Genomic DNA, 13,875 nt, shown 5'->3' with positions numbered 1-13,875 from the left:
GGACCGTGATAGTAGCATATTCGCCCAGTATGGTTAATTTTCGACGAAGTCACTCTGCACTATATTGCTATACACACTAATCGTTTTATTAAGGTCCGGGGACCCAACATCAAATAAAAGTTCGCAGACAATATTTACCTTCATTTTCAGTAATTAAATTTTCTATCCTTGATAACTGTTATTACAAGTTGTATCTCATCTGCACTTCAAATTAAGTCTATATGCAAACTTATCTGCCCCCCCCCCCCGCCCATCCAAAGAAAAAGAAAGAAAAAAAACAATGTCCCCATCGGCATTCCTTATCTCCAACAATTACAAAAAGCATAGATGCTCTCTTTTCACAGCAAAGAACGTTGTAGTTTCAATTACGGTAGCGCATCATCGCTGGTACTCGCAGCCGGAATGTTACAATAATGTTACTTCAGGTAGGGACATTACAGTAATGACAGATTGAAGTAATGAATTAACCGACAAGTACCTGTTACGAGTTCATTGATGGTTCAGCCAACAGAACAACTTATTCTCTTTACACATAGATGGGCTCGCAAGCGCCATCTTATACGAGAAGGTTGCAAACAGCAACTCTGGGGACAAACTACAATGGCGAAGGACAAGACAAGGTGTCTGGGATTCACCCTTGACAAATATGTCATGGCACCCACATGCAAAGGACATAACGACAAAATTCAAAACGAGGCTAAACCCACTCCGCCTACTTAGAGGCCAGATGAATCCCAGGACACGAAATGATTTAGTCTACCGAAATACAGAAGTACAACCCTTAAGGAAAAGCTGACACAAACTACCCGCCAAAACTGGCGCCAACCGATTGCAGAACACAACAGCAACACCAGAGTTTCTGCAAAAAAATTACACAGTCCTAAGTTATCCTAAAACAAAACAGACCTGTTCATCTATAATAATTAAGACTAGCATATAGGCAATAGATACTAAAACAGCAACAAATTCCACCAACTCCGACATACAAGAAGACATGATAAAACACCTTCTAGGTGACGAACTTGAAGAGGAAGACGACTCTTAAAAACGAGAACGCAAAAACGTTGACCACACACCGAACAGACGCTGAAGAAGACAAATAGCACAGACACAAGGGACTGAAAACTCAATAAATCGTTGCTGAGGTTTAGGGAGGTTTCCTGCAGCACTCGGGATCTTTTCAGCCTCCCACGCTATAGATAGCGATTAGATATGAGTAGATTACTCGGACTAACAGTAGAAAAATCGTACCCCTATTCCAAATAAAAAGCGTCAAAACAGCATACCATAAGTGACTATAAGGCACCAAAGAGCAGTATGCTCTCCATGTGCCCGCCTCTCCCATTCTTGGAGGGAAATGAAAAAAAAAACAAGTAAATGCCCAGATATTGACAACACATAGTGTACTACAAGAGAGAACTGCGCTACTGTCGATCAGGGTCTACAAGTTTCTATGCAGATGGTACCCGCCATCGAAGGAGCCACGAATAAAAAACTAGTAATATACAGGGTGTTTCAAAAATTACCGGTATATTTGAAACGGTAATAAAAACTAAACGAGCAGCGATAGAAATACACCCGTTTGTTGCAATATGCTTGGGACAACAGTACATTTTCAGGCAGACAAACTTTCGAAATTACAGTAGTTACAATTGTCAACAACAGATGGCGCTGCGGTCTGGGACACTCTATAGTACGATATTTTCCACATATCCACCTTGCGTAGCAATAATATGGCGTAGCCTCTGAATGAAATTACCCGAAACCTTTGACAACGTGTCTGGCGGAATGGCTTCACATGCAGATGAGATGTACTGCTTCAGCTGTTCAGTTGTTTCTGGATTCTGGCGGTACACCTGGTCTTTCAAGTGTCCCCACAGAAAGAAGTCACAGGGGTTCATGTTTGGCGAATAGGGAGGCCAATCCACGCCGCCTCCTGTATGTTTCGGATAGCCCAAAGCAATCGCACGATCATCGAAATATTCATTCCGGAAATTAAAAACGTCGGCCGTGCGATGTGGCCGGGCACCATCTTACATAAACCACGAGGTGTTCGCAGTGTCGTCTAAGGCAGTTTGTACCGCCACAAATTCACGAAGAATGTCCAGATAGCGTGATGCAGTAATCGTTTCGGATCTGAAAAATGGGCCAATGATTCCTTTGGAAGAAATGGCGGACCAGACCAGTACTTTTTGAGGATGCAGGGACGATGGGACTGCAACATGGGGCTTTTCGGTTCCCCATATGCGCCAGTTCTGTTTATTGACGAAGCCGTCCAGGTAAAAATAAGCTTCGTCAGTAAACCAAATGCTGCCCACATGCATATCGCCGTCATCAATCCTGTGCACTATATCGTTAGCGAATGTCTCTCGTGCAGCAATGGTAGCGGCGCTGAGGGGTTGCCGCGTTTGAATTTTGTATGGACAGAGGTGTAAACTCTGGCGCATGAGACGATACGTGGACGTTGGCGTCATTTGGACCGCAGCTGCAACACGGCGAATGGAAACCCGAGGCCGCTGTTGGATCACCTGCTGCACTAGCTGCGCGTTGCCCTCTGTGGTTGCCGTACGCGGTTGCCCTACCTTTCCAGCACGTTCATCCGTCACGTTCCCAGTCCGTTGAAATTTTTCAAACAGATCCTTTATTGTATCGCTTTTCGGTCCTTTGGTTACATTAAACCTCCGTTGAAAACTTCGTCTTGTTGCAACAACACTGTGTTCTAGGCGGTGGAATTCCAACACCAGAAAAATCCTCTGTTCTAAGGAATAAACCATGTTGTCCACAGCACACTTGCACGTTGTGAACAGCACACGCTTACAGCAGAAAGACGACATACAAAATGGCGCACCCACAGACTGCGTTGTCTTCTATATCTTTCACATCACTTGCAGCACCATCTGTTGTTGAAAATTGCAACTACTGTAATTTCGAAAGTTTGTCCGCCTGAAAATGTACTGTTGTCCCAAGCATATTGCAACAAACGGTGTATTTCTATCGCTGCTCGTTTAGTTTTTATTGCCGTTTCAAATATACCGGTCATTTTTGAAACACCCTGTATGTACTGTGGAAGTTATAAACTAGTTTTGCACAAACAGGTAAGCTTTAAATTTCAATAAAAAAGCACTAAAGTTCCATTCTATTTCCTGTTAACAAAGAGCCTCCGCTTGCAATCAATGTTTCTACCAAAAATAATTAATAAAGTATAACCATCATAGGGCGTGCAGACTAATGAACGCTTAACCAGAAAATCATATAACGTTTAGGTTCGACCAATTTTGGCGTTAGAATAACTCGCAGACTTAAGAACATAGAAATCATGGGTTAAAATATGTTGCAGAATTTCGTTCAGTCTAGTGATGTAGTACAATACTATGGGTTAACTCCTCAGTTCGCCTAAAGGCCGCGAGGTGCAAACTAAGGTAATTGGAATTGTATGTGGGTTTCAAATACAGGGCAATTCAAATGATTGCGCCCAAATCGGAGTAGCTTATAGAGGAGTCTGGATACAGCAACTTTACAATAGGAACTTGTGGTCTTAGAAATACTCGTGAGCCGACGAAAGCTTTTGAATGTCAGAAACAAGAAGGAAAATCAATGCAGACGCCCCTCAAGTTCAGCAAAAACAATGCACTGTTTATACAACAATTTTGTGCTTTATGGAAGGGGTGACCACCATGTTCAGTACAGACATAACATCTTTGTAGCAAATTTTGGTGTACTCTTACCAAGTACACGAGGCTTCGCCAGAAGCTTAACAGACGCTGCAGGTATATTGGCGACAAGTGTTTCTTCGTAAGGAACAACACGATGAGGCGAGCGATGTGACCATGCTATAGGACTTCCGTTTCTTATGTAAAACCGTCTACATTGCGTGCTTGTAGAGTTAAGCGCAGGTGATCTTTCTTTTTTTTTTTTTTTTTTTTTTTTTTTTTTTTTTGCATCCAACCACACTTACAGAAAAAAAGTGTGTTACCTTTGCCGAACTGCCTGTACATGACTTCTAATGTCGTGCGAATAATTCTATGCCTAAGATAGGTATGTATACCGATGAGTATTTTCACAAGAAAGCAATACACAGAAATAAATTATAAGTGAACAGTCGATAAGCCAATGATTCAGAGGACAGATATATCGCACTATGGCAGTGAATGTGACAAAGGTCAAAAACCCCAACGTGCACAACAAACGTCACATCCGTATCTCATAATTTTTCCACTCCAGGGCAGTTGTGTCAGTTTGTTGTAGGCTAGTTGATGATTCGTCACGGCAAAAACAGAGTTATATCAGCGAAGCCACTGGCGGTTGTGCTTGGGCCATTCAAAAAGAGCGACACATTCTGAGTTGTGAAACTTTTCACGTATAAAGTAAGTTGAATGTCAAAAATGGGTCAAATGGCTCTGAGCACTATGGGACTCAACTTCTAAGGTCATTAGTCCCCTAGAACTTAGAACTAGTTAAACCTAACTAACCTAAGGACATCACACACATCCATGTCCGAGGCAGGATTCGAACCTGTGACCGTAGCGGCCTCGCGGTTCCAGACTGCAGCGCCTAGAACCGCACGGCCACTTCGGCCGGCAAGTTGAATGTCATTTTTAATATTTTTGATTATTACATTGTCTGTGTAGAAGGACATCACAATGTCCTTCAGACACACATGCATGTCTAATGGAACAGACACTATTTTGACGATTTGATTTGTTGTAAATATTACTAAATTTCGTGCGTTGAACCGTACACGAAATATAATGGCAATATCTGCTAAAAGATGTGTTCATACTGACTCCCTTTTGTTGGTGAAATATATTCCTACATTATATAAGCCCATTTATGATTCTATTTTTCCGTAAATTATGTTGCTTAAATTGTAAATATTTGATGTCCTTACGAAATTGCATTACTTTTCATAAATTAGAACTTTGTATTTTTTATTTTCATAATACAACAATTTCACCTGGTTTTTCATCTTTCATTTTAAATTATGGTACTGCCTGATAGAGTTTCGAATGTCGTATTACAGCGAGTAAAAAAAGTATTATTTTGGGTGGAAAAGTGGCAAAAGTGAGTGGTCGTAACAAAAATAAAATAGATTTTAGAAAACAAAAAAATTGATAACACCTCACATTCAAGAGAACAGAACTATGTGTCAATATTACTGTTGTACAGACCATAATGGAATTTACTATAAAAATTATTTAGTTGAAATTTAAAGGAAGATAATACTATTTCAATATAAGTTTTATAGGCTTATCTAAGTCGATTTTACTCAAGTATTGCCTTTTTGAGTTGAGTCACTATTGTTGCCGGGGTGTGATGTGTGTCTGTTGTTATCATCTAGCGAGAAAAAGGTTTTTTTCTGTACTAATGTCAGTATAAAATTACTGAATTATTGTACTAATATTGTTTTTTTCGTACTTAATAAACAAAAACATTTACTATCAAGAAATGCATCGGTATACGTCAGTCTTACAATTACAGTCATTGTGTTGAAATGAATCATCCATAAGAAAGAAACTCGGCGCAGGTAAAGAATAAAAAGAGTAGTAACGTTTTGGGGATTTATAACAGCAAACTTCCTGCTACATAAAACTACGGGAGAAAATTCACAACATCTTACTGTTCTTTCCCACGCATCAGTTGCATGCGCCGGAAGTAACTCATGTTTGCGGAAGCAGTACAGTTGAAAATCCGTACCGTGACGAATAGTGTGACCTGTAAGATAGCTTCCAGCTGGAATCGTGGCTTGATAGACAATTCTAACATAATATCCACAACACAGGCACCAGAGGAAACAAAACTGGGAAAAGAAGCCAGGCGCATTTCTCCGTCATTGGCAGAATACACTAACGACCATTCTTCCTCACGCAATCCCCTAAACAAGGCCGGTAACGCTTCCTAATCACTGCTTGTGTGCGTGATCCACGTAGTCGGTTCAACGCCTTCGCTAGTTGTGCTATGCTTGCTGGAATCGCGTTATTGCTGCTTTTAAGTGGTGAATTCAGTGATAATGGTGAGAAGGCGAGAATTTCGTAACTAATTGGCGTAGAATGACGGCTCCAGTTACATTTTGTGCTGTTTATAGGTTTTTATTAACGTAACTGTACTGTTATGTTAACCTCATCGGCAACTGGGGCAAAGATATCAACGTTTGAACATCTGAGTAAACTAACTAGGCAGGACGTTTACTTTACTCCGGCACGCCAAGTTAGAAGCCCTATTTCCTGTTCCTTCCTGGCTCCTTTGAGGGTCCATCAAGAGATTCCGTAGACGACAGGTTTTTTAAACAATGTAACTGAAGAAAAAACTATGTTTTCTTGTTACGAAATCAGGAGTAGTTAACACTTACATCAGTTTTTGTAACAACTGTTAAATGTTCAGCTTCGTACGAGCTGCACAGATATTAGTTTATTTTCACGTTAGGAAACAAACGCCTCTTTTTGAGTTATTTGTGTAATGAAGCCGTTTGATGATGAACAAATGTTCGAAACCGGTAATGGCAGGGAACAATAAAATGTGTTACATAAAAAAGTTTTTATATTAGCGGTTGTTAGATATTTCTATAACATATAATACCACCATAATATCCTCACAACAGCAACTACTGACAGAATTAGCATTATCTTAATCTTTACATTTCTTATCCTAAACGTAATTAAGGAAAATGGCAGCAATTCTATTCAATGTTAATATCTTTCTTGCTGTAACAATACCTAAGCAAAGCTATGGCCAAGGTAGAAAATAAAACTTCGATTCTACATCGACGAGTGGCTTTCCAAGTCTAACGACTAGCTCTGTGAAGTGGAAGGCGTCTCTGGCACAGTGGATACCCTGTGACAAAATCGGTAGCACGATTTTATAAGCCGATCTCATAATGGGGAGAGATTAGCTACAAGTCCCATCTTGATTTCTAATTTTGTCATAAGTACGGGTTCAATGCCGTTTATGAGAAAACAAACATAAGGGATGCAGTTCCTCCCGTTTTACATATGTACTAACATGCTCAATTGCGTTTTGCCCATTGTGCATGTAGCGCACATAACAAAGCCGTTTTACAAGTTCTGTAATCTCTTTCCTGTACAGTCGTTTGACGGTACAGAAGTTATCACAAGAGATCACTAGATGCTACTGCTCTTTATGTCAGTCAGTCCACATGCAAATTAATACTGCCTTATCGTATATATTAGGAAATATGTTATTAGAGATGAGACAGGCCCTAACGCTTGGAAAATCAATTTTATTAGTGAGTGACATTTCAAGAGTATTATCACACTCACTAATATCTGAGATGACTAATACCAGTAATCTAACACATACATCATTCAGTAGTGTTTAGTTAAAACTAAATGTTTCTGGGAAGAAGATATTTTGAAAGAATTTATGGACTTGCAAAGTTCCGTGACGATTCGGAGTAGTTTTGCTCTCTCAGAGGTTTTCCAGCCACCAACTGCCGTCGTTCGTGTGGCGAGTGGTTTTTCTCGAGCTTGTTAATAAACCAACCAGTTGTAAAACCCGCGATTAACAACAGCAAGCACTCAATGGAAACCTCATCATCAACATCGTATCACTACCAGTTTAACCGCACTCCTAATGGGACGTGGATCCTTGTGCAGTTCGAAAGACACCTATTCCTCTTGTTATCTAGCCTAAAGAGAGGCTAAATAATTAAGGAACTTGTGCGTATCTGTGAACTTTCAACGCAATCCCGAATTTTTTAGTTCTGTATTTGGATCCATACCCCACCACGCAAAGCGCCTGTAGCCACTGCTAACCAAGCAACTCTTTCGTGTCCGGCCGTGACACAATCAAGGCAACGATCGCCATTGGAGTCGAGGCATAAAGAGGCGTGAGATGTCCAAGTTGACTAGTATCAGCAAGTGTGGACTTGAGAATAAATTATGCAAATATTTGTGCCGCACTGGAAATTCTTTCAAGTACGTTCTGTCACTGTTGACTACCCACGAATCATATTTAACATAGTTTAATGCCGAAGCGACAAACTGTGCTCGTGTTCAACATTGGAATGCCATGACTTAAAATTTAGTGATGGATGGGGATACTAACCTAATACTTATTGAGACCCTTAACTAAGACCAATTACATGTTGGAGCTGAAATTTTTGACCATTAGTAAGATGTTCGAACGTGAACTGACAGTATCAATTTTTTTTGCATCTGGCGCCATTTTTGTTTCCTAGCCACGAATAGACATCAAAAATCGACCTTTTTTGTCAGCACTATCGAGTTGAGCATATGCTAGTGGTGAAATGAAATGAAGAATATTTCGGTGCCGGGCCAGGATTAGAAGACTGATATTTGCCTCTTCTGGAGTTTTTAATCTTGGGGAAAACAACGAAATTATGGAACTTTATTGTCCCTAGAGGGTCAAATCCTGTGAAAGGGGAGATCCGAATTCGAATCTCAGCGCAACACCAAAGTTCTGTGGCGTTTCAAGTTGAAACAAAATTAGGAATATATGCCTTGTGATATTTACTGACGACTGGTTCATTAAACAAATCAAGATTTACGGTGTGCGAATGCTTACGGTAACAAGAGTTTCTGTTGGCCACGATTTCCGCCTCTCTCGTGGACCAACCTCAACCTATGCCGCACCAGCCGCTAACGAGGGACATCATGTTTGGTATGGATTTCGCGGCACAGGGCAATCAAATGTTCTTCACTTAGTTTTGCGAGAGGTGAATGAGTTCTGTTTGTGTGTGTAGCAAAAGGGTTCTTGCAGCGGGAATATATCCCACGTCTGTCGCATACCAGGCAAGTATGAACCTGCCATACAACAGGCGTCCACATTTACGAGGTAGTTATTGAGTTGTAATGGAAGGTGCAACGCCTAATATGAGAGTTTCCCTCCCTGCACGTGGATTCAAGCCTCTTCCATACATTCATTTCGTGGCTCTGTTATACTCTTATTCGAAACCATCGTCGTTCACCGGCTGCTTCTATTGCTCATGCCTAATGCATTCACAAATTGAGCAATAGAATTATGTTTTGTATTATATTGAACCATGCGCCAAAACAATTTATAAATGGGTTTAACAGGTAATTCGTTGTGGTTAACTACTGACACTAATACTGAAAGGAGCTTGCATATTAGACGTGGTGAAGGGAAACGAGGCCTCTGTTTATTAACCGGTAATTATCAGCGAGGCTTTGACCCGGAAATTATCCTGGTCATAGCTCCGATTAGAGGCCGTTTGGCAATTTTGACTGTTTCAACAGATTTCTTAGTTCGAAAGAAAAAGCCATTTCAGAGTAGAGGTTGGCAGATAATTCGATTATTACCATCATCATTACAATTAATTTCTTCCAGCCTGTGGTACTAAGTTCTTTCCATTTCTAGGGTATACTTTTGAAGTTAATTGCACACTTCTGCAACGATTAATTGATCACACATATTCTACACAAGGAATAATCCTCTAAAACTGTCATTTTTCCCTATGTGTCTGTTTGAACAAGCTAATCCCCAGAACTTCTAGATGAATTTTCGTTGGCTTTTCACTGGTAACTTCAGCGTATCTTGGTGCACGTAGAGGATTTATTTGACCAAACAGGAACACGGTGAAGAAGATACCGTAATTTAAAAGTTTGTACACAACAGTGATCTCAGCTTGTAGTTCGGATTTTGAATAATCACTGGGTAACATCAAAGAACCAATGGATAGCGCTGTAAGTTTTCTTCCTTTCCTTTTAACTCAGTAACCTATGTCAGGTTATCTTCCATTCAAACGACTGTTGCACGCAGCGATTGTTATATTGACTTGTAAATAACAGACTTCAGTTATCAGTCGCCGTCTTTAAATTTTAATGGCAGATCTAGATTTTACCTAGAAACCAGCCATCCTCAGTCCACTATCATCTTTGATCAATGAATGTAATGCCTGTTCGTCGGGCTTCGTCCACAGTTCATTGAATACTACGTAGTATGATAGTGCATTGAGAATGGCTAGTTTCTAGCTGAAATCTAGATCTGCCAATAAAATTTAAAAAGGGCGACTGATAGCTGAAATCTATTATTTACGGTAACGGATGTGTTTTTGGGAGTTAGTGCCAAGCGCCGCAATCTAATCTTTATCTGTACTTGGCTGTGATATACAGATTTGCTGATTTCGCTTTGTGCATTAAAACTTAATTGCATCTTTTTAGGCCAACGGGCTTGGTGCAGTGGTAACATGGTTTACTGACAAATCACCGAAGTTAAGTGTTGTTGGGCTTAGCTAGGACGATGATGAGTGACTGCCCGGGCTGCCGATTGCTGTTGGCAAGAGGGGTTCACCCAGCCCTAGTGAGGGGTGTTGAGGAGCTACTTGACTGAGAAGTGGCGGCTCCGGTCACGAAAACTGAGACCGGCTGGGAGAGCGGTGTGCTGACCACATACCCCTCCATACCCGCATCAAGTGACGCTTATCGGCTTAGGATAACACAGCGGACGGTCGGTGCCGTTGGGCCTTCCGACGCATGTTCGGACGGGACTTAATTTAGTTTATTTATATCTGTCTTCTTTCCTAGGAAAGGTTTTTCATCTCAGTAGTAAAGTGTGTTCCGATGTTCACGTCAGTGACGAAATTAAGTTCCGCAGTATCATTTTTACGAGTAGAAAATTACATTCAATTTTTTCACAATGTAGATTAAAGACTTGAAAATCCTTTCTTTCTTTCGATAGGTTTTATTTTCATTCTTTGCTAGGAAATATAAATTTATTAAGTTTTGGCTGCCTGCTCATTACATTATGGTTTCGTTTTGTTCACAAAGAAATGCCTAGAAAACGGTCGATACTTTGTGAATACACCAGAGCGGCTAAAAGACTGAGAACTGCGCGGTCGCAAGGATTCAATCAAGATTGTGAGGTGAGGCTTGCAGTGGCTCGAGAACAAGGTTTAACTCACTCCTTTGAAAGCCCTTCCTAAAGCGGGACGTGACGTACGCCTGATCGAGAGTTTCATGCATTATCTCGCTCCTCAGAAACCTCCACTAACAGGGACTTACTTCTCTGCCACGTAACATCACAGAAGAGGAAATTTTTGATGCGAAGTGTTGCAAGCGAATGAGCTTTAAACAACAGATCCCCGCCCCCCTTATTCCTAAAAATTCAACATTTCTCTGTAAACGTTACAATTACCAGTAAATTTACGTTATGCCAGTGCCATAAACAAAGCACAAGGTCAGAAGCTGCGTGTTGCAGACGAGGACGTTAGTGTCAGTTGCTTTCTGCATGGCGAGCTCTAAATGGCTCTCCCACGTGTTAGTGAAACAAACAAGGTCTTTGTTCATGGAACCTTTATAAGACAAAAATAAATTTCAAGCTTACGAAGTCTTGAGCTCAGCTACAAACAAATACATTTGCTACAATATTTTTGCCATCTAGTTAAAACTACATTTATTGATGAAGACGTTACTTGATAACAAAAGCCGCGTTGACGTCTTCATTGATTTTCTCTTATCAAAAAAACTTGTCAAAGGCTGAAACTGACGTTATACGCTAATTTAAAATCCAGATGATGATAATGACTTCCATTTAACATCATGGTCATTCTTTCCAGGTAACTTGTTCGACCTGTCAACGTCATCTAGCTGGCCGTAGTGGTCGTGCGGTTCTAGGCGCTACGGTCTGGAACCGCGTGCCCGCTACGGTCGCAGGTTCGAAACCTGCCTCGGGCATGGATGTGTGTGATGGCCTTAGGTTAGTTAGGTTTAAGTAGTTCTAAGTTCTAGGGGACTGATGACCACAGCAGTTAAGCCCTATAGTGCTCAGAGCCATTTGACCCAACGTCATCTACTTCAAGTAGTATGAAGAGGAAAAAGATGCAAAAGAGCAGATATTTTAGTGGCAGTAAACCCAAATTCTACCATTTGGCGAAATTAAAATTTTGGCGTAATTCGGTTAAACTGAATGTGCACTTCAACAGTGCAGGAAAACGTTGCACAGCTGGAGACCACACATTCGACTCAGCGGCCTTGATTCAGTCGCTAACCAGAAACTCTAACTGTCGAACCCTACTGTCAAGTCTCAGTAATAAGATTTAGTAACGACTGTAATTTCCAGTCTTCTTTAGAGCAAGGAAATAGGCATTTCACTTATTGGACTCCATAATCACGTTATAACAATAATTTCGCCTGATAGCACTATGTAAGTATCACGCCTAATAGCCATCATTAATTGTCTTTGTGAATCGGTGGACATCATTAGTTAAAATCATGTTTCCATGTTTAACACATATGTTTATTGTAATCCTAAAAATCTGCGGACGTTTATCAACCGAAGACAAAGCTCATCTTCGGGCAGAGGAGTATTTATAGTACCGCATTTAGTGGAGACTGTTTGTCCCTGCCTTCCTCCAGCGAGCGTTCGAAGACACGTACAGAAATGTACACAATACTGTTGAACCCTACAATTGAATTAGATCCGTAAAATAACACTTTATTAGTTACAATGGACAAAAACTTCCAGTTCCTTTGTTTTTAAGGTTATGTGTTATGTCCTTTCCTATTTTAATGTTATGGCAGCCATTACGGCGAGAAATGTGACTGACCCATTGACACCAACTGCTACGGATGTGAAGACGGTTCCTGTCAGCCAAAAACGGTCATCACCATTTGAATCATTTCACAACTGTGACTGAAACAATATATTTTCCAATCCATTTCATTGTAATGAAACTATCATAGTAAAATAATTAAAAGTGCATAGTTTAGTTCAGTGCAATAGTGAGTACATTTTAATCGTAGTGGTAGATTATATGCTTCAAAATTTTCACGCCAAGTGCTCCACAAGCAATTGTACCAAGAGTAACCTTGATGTTTTAGGACACTTGCGTTAGCAGTTTTCAAGTACTCATCCTCTCCCCTCCGCAGACACACACACGCACACACACACAAACACACACAGACACAAACAAATAAAAACAAACACACACACACACCTTTCGTATCTCCACCAAAAGCAGTTGTGGTAATATCTAATAGAATTTAAAAATTACACTAAACAAAACGAAAGCTACAGCATACACTGTAAATCGAAAGTCGCCGCTCCGACACCCATGTAATCGTTCAGAAACAGTCATCCAGCCTGGAACTCAGTCACGAAAATGCTTTTGCAATGGACTTCCATTAGTGGCGCACCAGAACGTCAAATAATGACCGTAAATTTAGACACATAATTTTAGTCACATTTCAGTGGTGTCGGTGGAGTCTATCAGCAGGACGGGTTTCACTAGACATGGCCTGCACCTCAACAGGTATGGAAAGGGGAGGTTGGCAAAGCTTATAGGTGACAGCATAGGTGGGGGTGGTGGGATCACTCATGGGAAAATTCCGGTAGTTGTGGGTGTTAGAGCTGTACCTTTTTTAGATTGAAGTCAGGTGACAGGTATTCCTGCTTAAGGGAAGTCTCTCTAACAAAGAAACCACTTTCGACAAAGCTTAGGTATCCGATTAATGAGGGAATTAGTATATTTCATCAAAACATAAAAGGCATTAGAGATAAAGTTAGTGAACTGCTTATAGATGTTGACTCTGAAATTATTGGTATATCTGAACACTTCTTAAATAAGGAGATAATTCAGAGGCTTCCTTTACCAGGATACAGGTTGGCTGGCAGCTTTTCTAGGAGCTCTTTGCGGTGTTGGGGAGTAGCCATGTATGTGAAAAACGGTATTCCATTTGAGTCAATTGATGTTTCAAAGTACTGCACTGAAAAGGTGTTTGAATGTTGTGCAGATGTGGTTAAATTTAGTGGAGCTAAACTTCTTACTGTTGTTATTTATAGATCCCCAGACTCCGATTTCACAACATTTTTGCTAAAGCTAGAGGAGGTTCTTGGTTCACTTTATAGGAAATACAAACAGTTAGTTATAAGTGGTGACTT

Source organism: Schistocerca serialis, chromosome 4 (genome assembly GCF_023864345.2).
Source record: "Schistocerca serialis cubense isolate TAMUIC-IGC-003099 chromosome 4, iqSchSeri2.2, whole genome shotgun sequence".
In the NCBI taxonomy this organism is placed as follows: Eukaryota; Metazoa; Arthropoda; class Insecta; order Orthoptera; family Acrididae; genus Schistocerca; species Schistocerca serialis.
This window is presented reverse-complemented; position numbering follows the sequence as displayed.